This window comes from Euprymna scolopes, chromosome 11 (assembly GCF_053919585.1).
Source record: "Euprymna scolopes isolate OS-2025 chromosome 11, ASM5391958v1, whole genome shotgun sequence".
NCBI classification, from domain to species: Eukaryota; Metazoa; Mollusca; class Cephalopoda; order Sepiida; family Sepiolidae; genus Euprymna; species Euprymna scolopes.
The window spans coordinates 10,238,916-10,248,215 of NC_136492.1; positions in this window are offsets into that span (position 1 = coordinate 10,238,916).

Sequence of the window (9,300 nt, forward strand, 5' to 3'; positions counted from 1 at the left end):
AAAACATCGACCTATACACGAACACAGAAGGTAGCGTCTCTTGATAATATTTACTCCAAATCAATGTTCTTGACATTTTCAAAGGGCTCTGAATCATCAGTTTCAATCGCTGGTATATCAGTTGTAGCCAATGTCTGCAATTTTCCCAGAACAAGCGAAGACTACAAAATATATAAACAAAAATAACTAGTGTTTAAGAGATTTGTTTACGCGTGCATTGCAATTGACCTTTTTCGAGGAAACACTACTTTTTGGTCGCAACACACTGCTTTTCAATATCGCGATAAAATGAACTTTCCTGATTTTACGGCTTTCGCATAATGCGATAAAGTTTTCAATCAACACCTTAAGGTCAACATATATCGCTTGATACGTATTTTTCAACATCAACAAAGTGAATGACATTGTGCCAATCAAGACAGACAGGAAATCGTATTATTATTATTGAATGTTTGAGATTTTTCTACTGGCTTTTAAACCCTAACCAGGAAACAAATCCACGTATTCATGAGGGGCTACGATTTGGGACCAGATTTACAGGAATACTATTTATGTAATTTGGCGGCGAGATTCTTGTATATATTACACTTAAACTTCTGCATATCAGTACAGTCAGGAAAGCAGGAAACCGGAAGGGAATTCCATAGTGCTGCAGTATAAGGGGGAAAACTATTCGGTAGAAGCTTTACGACATCTAAAGATCTCTACAGTGTAGGGGTGGGATTTAGCTGTTTTTGGGAATATTCACGTTGATGGGTGGTACGTGTGTTCAGATTTTATAAGAGCAAAGGTCATTGTAATACTTGTAAAATGGCACAAGAACGGCATGTTTTGGTGACGAGACAGGGGTTTAAGATTAGTTGATAGTTCAGGACCGATGGAGATAGCTATAGATAGTTTGTATTGCTGTGCCTATGCAGACTATTTCTACAAGAACGGAGAGTGTATTAATCATTACTTGCTACACCTATCTCAGCAGGTGAAAAAAAAGAAATATTAATATTTATTAAAAATATTATGTGTGTGTTTAAAAGTAGTAATTTGGCAGAAAAACTCGACACGTTTTATTTTCATTATTATTGTGAATAAATACTTGATGTCAGCACAATATTTTGATACGTTTTTTGTTTTCTCTCTCGCATATATATATATATATATATATATATATATATATGTATATATATAGATATATATATATATATGCATATATGTATATATACACATACACATGCATACATATATATATATGTAAATATACATATATATATATATATATATATATATATATATATATATATACAGCGTGGCCTACTTAAAAGTAAACCAGAAAATGTATGAGACGAGAAACACTCTGTTTCTGTTATAGTTTAAATTACCTGTAGTATTGTTGCAATTACCTGTAGTATTGTTGCAATTACCTGTAGTATTGTTGAAATTACATGTAGTATTGTTGCAATTACCTGTAATATTGTTGCAGTTACATGTAGTATTGTTGAAGTTACCTGTAGTATTGTTGCAGTTACCTGTAAATTGTTGCAGTTACATGTAGTATTGTTGAAATTACCTGTAGTATTGTTGCAATTACCTGTAGTATTGTTGCAGTTACCTGTTGTATTGTTGCAATTACCTGTAGTATTGTTGCAATTACCTGTAGTATTGTTGAAATTACCTGTAGTATTGTTGAAATTACCTGTAGTATTGTTGCAATTACCTGTAGTATTGTTGCAGTTACCTATAGTATTGTTGTAGTTACCTGTAATATTGTTGCAGTTACCTGTAATATTGCTGCAGTTACATGTAGTATTGCTGTAATTACCTGTAATATTGTTGCAGTTACCTGTAATATTGTTTCAGTTACCTGTAGTATTGCTGCAGTTACCTGTGGTATTATTGAGTTACCTGTAGTATTGTTGCAGTTACCTATAATATTGTTGCAGTTACCTGTAATATTGTTACAATTACCTGTAGTAGTGTTGCAGTTACCTGTAGTGTTGTTGCAATTACCTGTAGTATTGTTTCAATTAGCTGCAATATTGTTGAGTTACCTATGGTATTGTTGCAATTACCTGTAGTATTGTTGAGTTACCTCTAGTATTGTAGCAATTACCTGTAGTATTGCTGCAGTTACCTGTAGTATTTTTGCAGTTACCTGTAGTATTTTTGCAGTTACCTGTAGTATTGTTGAGTTACATCTAGTATTGCTGCAATTACCTGTAGTATTGATTCAGTTACCTGCAGTATTGTTGCAGTTACCTGTAATATTGTTTTCGTTGCCTGTAATATTGTTGCAGTTACATCTAATATTGTTGCAGTTACCTGTAATATGGTTGCAGTTACCTGTAGTATTGTTGCAGTTACCTGTAGTATTGTTGCAGTTACCTGTAATATAAAAGATGATGCATGTGCTCCCCGTTGACATCTATGCATTTCAAGGCACGTTTAACAACTTTTGCACATTCTGCATGTAAATCCTCTCTGGTGATTATCCTGATAACGCTGGTAATATTCTCGTTAAGCTGGTCTAAATGGTGAGGATTGTTTGAATAAGCTTTTTGTTTGTGTCCCCTAAAGATAAAAATCGCATGATGACAAGTCTGGGGAGCATATTGTCCATAACTCTTTTCTTATTGTTATCTCTTCCATAAACATGTCATGAATCAGTGATCTGTGTGACGTGTGGCATCTAGCGCCATATTGTTGGAAAAAGAATTGCATTTTGTTTTGTTTGTGGTGTCAGTTGGTAGCTAAGAGAGAGAGAGTAGATGGATAAGGCTACTTTTAAGTGGACCACCTTACACGCATACGCACACAAACACACACACAGACCCACGAACAAACACACATACATATATATGTATATATATATATATTATTTATTACCGTTTTATCTGTTTAGTTACACATATTTCTGCTACCGAATTGTATCAATGGTCCAGTAACTGATTTACGGGATCGTTGATATGATTCGCTAACGGAAATATGTGTAACTAAACAGATGAAACTGTAGTAACATTTTAAAAATATATATTGAGTACCTTCTTAAAGTTGTTACTATTTACTAGTGTTGCTATGTATATAAGTATATATATATATATATATATATATATATATATATATATATATATATATATCTATATATATATATATATATAAACCATTGCCCACCCTAAATATAATCCTTACCTTGAGGAGTTCGAAAATTCCATGTTAAACTTAATCAAAAAAATTAGATTTAAGAAACAAAAACATGCTACAACCCGGTTACCCGAAAGATAAATAATTTTGCCAAGAAAGTCAAAAAGAATAAACATATATTTGTCCCTGCAGACAAGACTAAAATTACTGTAAACTTGACTATCCTACATATAAAAGACTTATATATAAAGAGCTTAATAAATCTTATAAAATAGTCCCCCGCAACCTGATGGATTTTATTAATTCTTAAGCTTAATCTTTACTGACTTCTATGAAAATTGATAACTCCACTGAAATACTTTCTCCGGGTACACCTAGATTCAACCTCAAAGACCATAAACCTAATTTTTATGATAACCCCTCCATCAGATTGATCTGCCCATCTAGCTCTGACTTGGGTTCGGTGAGCAAAAATATCTTAGATAGAATTAACCCCTCTATTAAAGAAAAGTTAGCTTCCCCCTTTGGCAAAATTCGAATTCTGTAATTAATTGGTTTGTTTCCCTTAAAATAAACACCTCCTTAACTTGATAACCTTTGACATCAACAATTATTATCAATCAATTTCACCGATCCTCTTAAATAAGACCCTAATCTTTGCTAAAAGAAATTCTGACTTAACTCATTTGGAAATTAAATTAATTCTCCTAGCCAGAAAATCCCTTATACAATTTAACAATAAGTTTTGGACTAGAAAAGATACCCCTAATAATTTTGACATTCTAATGGGTGCTTCCGACTCTGCCGAGGTTACAGATTTAGTGGGACTCTTCTTACTGAAAGAATTGAAATACCACTTTAAACATATCCAAGGGGGCCTTTATAGAGACGATGCTCTATTCACAACAGCCAGGCCAAGAGAGTATAATAATACAATTAAGAAATTACATAACTTTTTTAATAATGTTGGTCTTTCTATAATTATTGAACCAAATAAAAAAAACTTCAGATTTTCTAGACATTACACTTAATCTTAATATTGAAACTTACAGCCCCTATCATACACCAAACCTTACGCTTTTATGTGTCCATAAATCTTCTAACCACCCCAATTCAATTATAAAATCTATAGTACCATCCGTCTCTAGAAGAATTTCTACGCTCTCAGCCGATAAAAAAACCTTTAATCAAAATGCTAAATTCTTCAATAATGCCTTAAGAAAATCAGGATACAATGAAAAGATTTAATATAACAATTATGCTCCACATGTATACCGTCTAAAATCTGTAATGACACACAATATGACTCGAAAGAAACCAGTTCAAATAACAAAATCTGCTGCTATCAATAGCAAGGGTCCACTCCACAAATATAATTTGAACCAACATGCTAATCGTAATACTTCTAACCCACACTGTCGCACTAGGAGAAAGAAAAATATTTGGGTTAATCCTCCATTTAGCGTAAATGTTAACACCAATATACCTAAAGAATTCTTCAATATTGTAAAACACTCTTTCAAATACCCACACAGATATAGTTCAATTTTTAATAAAAACTCAATAGGAATTTCTTATTCTACTATGCCTAATGTAGTACAAAGAATCTTAGCATCAAATAACAAAAAAATTAAATCAGCCCAAAAAGCCCTTTCTCAATCCAACCAAAAAGAAACTGCAACTGTATTAACAAACATCTTTGTCCACTCAATAATGATTGCATCCATAAAGATGTAATATATCCATGCACAATTACAGAGCTCCCACGCAATTCTCCCATAATAGACGATAACATTTTGCCACCAAATTATCCTTCCTCCGACGCTCCCTCTGATATAATTATTAATCCAACAAACGATTCAACCAGCCCCTCTATTTTCAATCATACAACAAGCTATAATAAAAATAACAATATTTTTCATAGCAGCCATCCTAACACTGATAACACTAATTATCCCCTCCAAACCAATCCTGACACAATTAATGTCCTACCCTCTGTTCATCAAAATGAACAAAATTTAAATTCTCTTCCCAGTATAAATCAACAAATTAATATTAATTCTCGACCCCGAACTATTAATAAAACATATACATATATAGGTGCTACTTCAACTTTAATAAAGAAAAGAATTTCAAACCACACTTCTTCTTTCAATAACCAAAATTCAAATAATAACCAGGGAACTTCTCTAACTACACTGGTTAAAAAGCTTAACTCTGCCAATGCCCACTTTTCAATTAAATGGACCATCCTAAAAAAAGTTAAGTCTTACACTCCAGGATCTATGTCTTGTCACCTCTGTACATCTGAAGCTATAACTATTATAACCTCCCCTCAAAGTAGTAATATAATAAACTCTAAAAACGAACTGATCTCCTATTGCAAACATATGTCCAAGTTTAAATATTGTAAATTTGAAATCACATAGCTATTAATTTAACCCTTCAAATATATATCTTTCCCCATCATTTTTTTTATAATCTGATATTCTAAGCTTTTTATATTTTTAATTTTATTTGTTTTTTTTTTATTTCTTTGGCCGGTTTTCCATCTGCTGTCTCCGTTATATTGTATAAGTATACCGATTAATTAAATATATACATCAACCTACAAATTTTTATTCTATGTATTTCTTTACTTATATTTCACTATATGCATTTACATACGCATTTATTTGCCTTATTCCGGAGTTTGCAGATACCGGCCTTTCCCTCTTATTTTGTATGTAAGTATGTATGTTTTTGTTTAACTTGTATATGTTTTTGGATATGTGTATATGTTTATGCATGTGTGTGTGTTTGTATATATATATGTATATATATATGTGTGTGTGTTATTGTATATGCATTCATATATGTATATATATATTTATATGCGTGTTTGTATGTATATACATGCATGTGTGCATTTATGTGTCTCTATGTATGTATATGTGTATATATATGTATGTATGTGACTGTATATATATAATTTCTATTTTTTATGTATTTATTTATTTATTTGTTATTTATTTATTTTTTTTATATATTTTTTATTTTTTTTTATTTATTTATTTTTATTAAATTAATTTATTTATTTTATATATATATGTGTATGTATATATATGTATATATATGTATATATATATATATGTATATATGTATATAACAGACACCCCATTTCTTAAACTTGGTCATTTGTTTGTTCTTCTGATCAGTTTTCTTAATTTAATGCTGAGACTTTCACGTGCATATCTAAGCTGACCTAATTATTAACGCTAACTTTCGCGCTTTTTGTCTGCGTCAGTTTGACCTTGCTTTTCAAATTTAAATTGTCACCGTTTTCGTTTTTTTTTAAGCCTTATTTTTTTTTATTCATCCAGCCTTGGCAGACGTGTTTTAAATAGTATCCCTAGTGCTTTTCTTTTAATGCTTTGGAATTCATTCCATTTGCGCTTTTTTCCAAGGAACTCTGCCTTTTGGATGATTTTGGTCCATTTGGAATTTACCCATTGGATTGAAATTTTAAATTCGACCGTTTTGGATTTTACCATTTTTGGATTTTTACCCTTCACCGGACTATCCATTCATGTGATATCTTTTTATTGTTTTTCTTTTGCCTCCTGTTCCCCTTACCTGGCCCTTTTTTTAACCAAGTAAGATCTTTGACTTACTTGTAGTTTCATTAAATACTTTTATATGCAAAATCCGATCCTGCATTTTGCTAATTCCTGCCCTCTGATAAGAAGAAGAGTATTTCTTCGAAACTCCGCGGATTAAGGACTATCCACTTATCTTGTGCTTCCTTTTTTAAAATTAGATATGTTTTAACTCTTTTTCAAGATGTCTTTTAACATATTTTATTAATCATTTGTTCATATTGTAAGCTCTATTTCCTTTTCGGTTTTATTGAGCTTTTTACATCTGGCTGAGTTTATTTTCCTTGTAAATATTAACTCTTTAATATTTATAATATATTTTAAGTTTACCATTTTGATTACCTTAGTAAACTTATCGTAACTTTTATTATATCTATCTATCTATCTATCTATCTATATATATATATATATATATATATATATATATATATATATATATAGCTGTCCGGCATTACCCGGTTGAAAAATATGCTTACGTATGATCGTTTGCTTAATGGAGATTTTGTATTTACTGTTATATTAGGTTGGGCTCAAGGTATAGTAATTATTTTAAAATTAAAAAAAAGACTCCTGCGCTATCACAATCGAAACCAAAATGTTTAGCGTACGATTTATTTTTTTCTCTGACGTTAATGGATGATATATTAAAACATGTTTTCTGAAAGGCTAAACATTAAAATAATATTTATCGCGATATACATGCATATTCGTAATGCCGGCGTTCGACCTTCACCTTGCAAATTTCATTTTCTTTTATTTTCACACATTTTCACAGATTTTCCCCTAGTAAAACCCAAATATAATGTTTCACATGGGTTCCAACCCACCATATATGAAATTTCATGTCCGTAGACCAAAAGCTGAGACAGTAGTTTTGTAGGCAAATTGTCTTAAACAAATATATATATATATATATATATATATATATATATATATATATATATATACATATATATATATGTATATACGCATACATAAATGTATATAGAGAGAGATTTGTGTTTACTATAAACTTTTTACGCAAATATTTCTCGACCTCTCTCTCTCTTTCTATATATATATATGCTATAATTACTAATTATTTTCTGATGAAGGTTAGGCATAGTAGAGTAAGAGACTTTAATTGTGTTCTTATTGAAAATCTTAGCTCTAATAATAATAAAATTAATAAACTACAAAATGCAACTATACAAAATACATCGGACTGTAACTGTAGAAGAAAAAATAAATGTCCCCTACAAGGCTCATGTAAAATTAAAAATGTTATCTATAGCTGCACAGTATCAAAAACTCCAAATATACAAGAACCTATCAACAGCCATAACTCAACTACCAGAGGTAATATATATTGGTTCCACATCTGGCCCAATAAAACATAGAATTTCAACGCACAAACATTCTTTTAAAAATAACTCTCTATCAAACCAAACTACTCTATCCAACTATATTTGGCAACTAAAAAATAGCAATATTTCTTTCAACTTAAAATGGCAAATAATTGAGACTTGCAAATCATATAAACCAGGAGATAAATTTTGTACATTATGTACAAAAGAAACCCTAAAAAATTTAAAATATGAAGATATAAAAAGCACAACCAAACTAGTAAGTTCAAGACACGAGCTTCTATCATGTAATCATAAACGTTGGTTTAAATTTAATAAATATAAACCACCTTAAATCATTAAAAATTACTCATTAGTAAAAATAGATTACTTTTTTTTTTAATAAATTAAGTTAAACCAATTTCCGCCCTGCGACTCGTAAATCAAATAATAAATAAAGCCATGACAATTATCTCCCCTTAAAAACTTGCAAAATAAATACTCTCTCTCTATAGATATTAACTGTAGCGTCTTTAAATCAAAATACGCTAACGGAAACAATTTACTGCACGAGCGTCGCCCTTTTAAAATTCATCATTCAATAAAATAAAAAGCTATAGCAAACATCTAAATGACTACTTTAAATACAGTTCCTGATTTCAAAAAAAGAAAAACCAAAAGGTAATTATATATCTATATATTTTTAAATCAAATTTATTATGTAAATTCAAAAAAGTATATATTTTTTCTACTCATTTCTATCTCTAACTATACCAATTTTCTTATTAATTTTCTTATAAATTTTAAATCCAAACCTTTTACTTCAATTTTTCAGATTCATCTGCCTTACTTTTAATGCTAGGTTTATTTTTGGTGTCTTTTCAATTCAATAGAAATCCTCCTAAATTTGCTGATGAGGAGACCGTGCTTACCAAAAAAACTACGTATAATTGTTCTACGTGACTTCATGTATACCACAAATAAAAAGCACGGATTTCCGAAACGATCGTACAGATAATTGACTTTGTTGTTGTTCCTTCTTATGAAACTGATTTTTAATTTAATTAAATTTTGATTTTTAAATTTAAAAAAAATTTAAAAAATTTTAAATTATAAATCACATAACTTAATATTGAATTAGCTCTAGGACATTTAACTATTGAGCTTATTATATATCTAAATTACAACGAGCATTTCCTGTA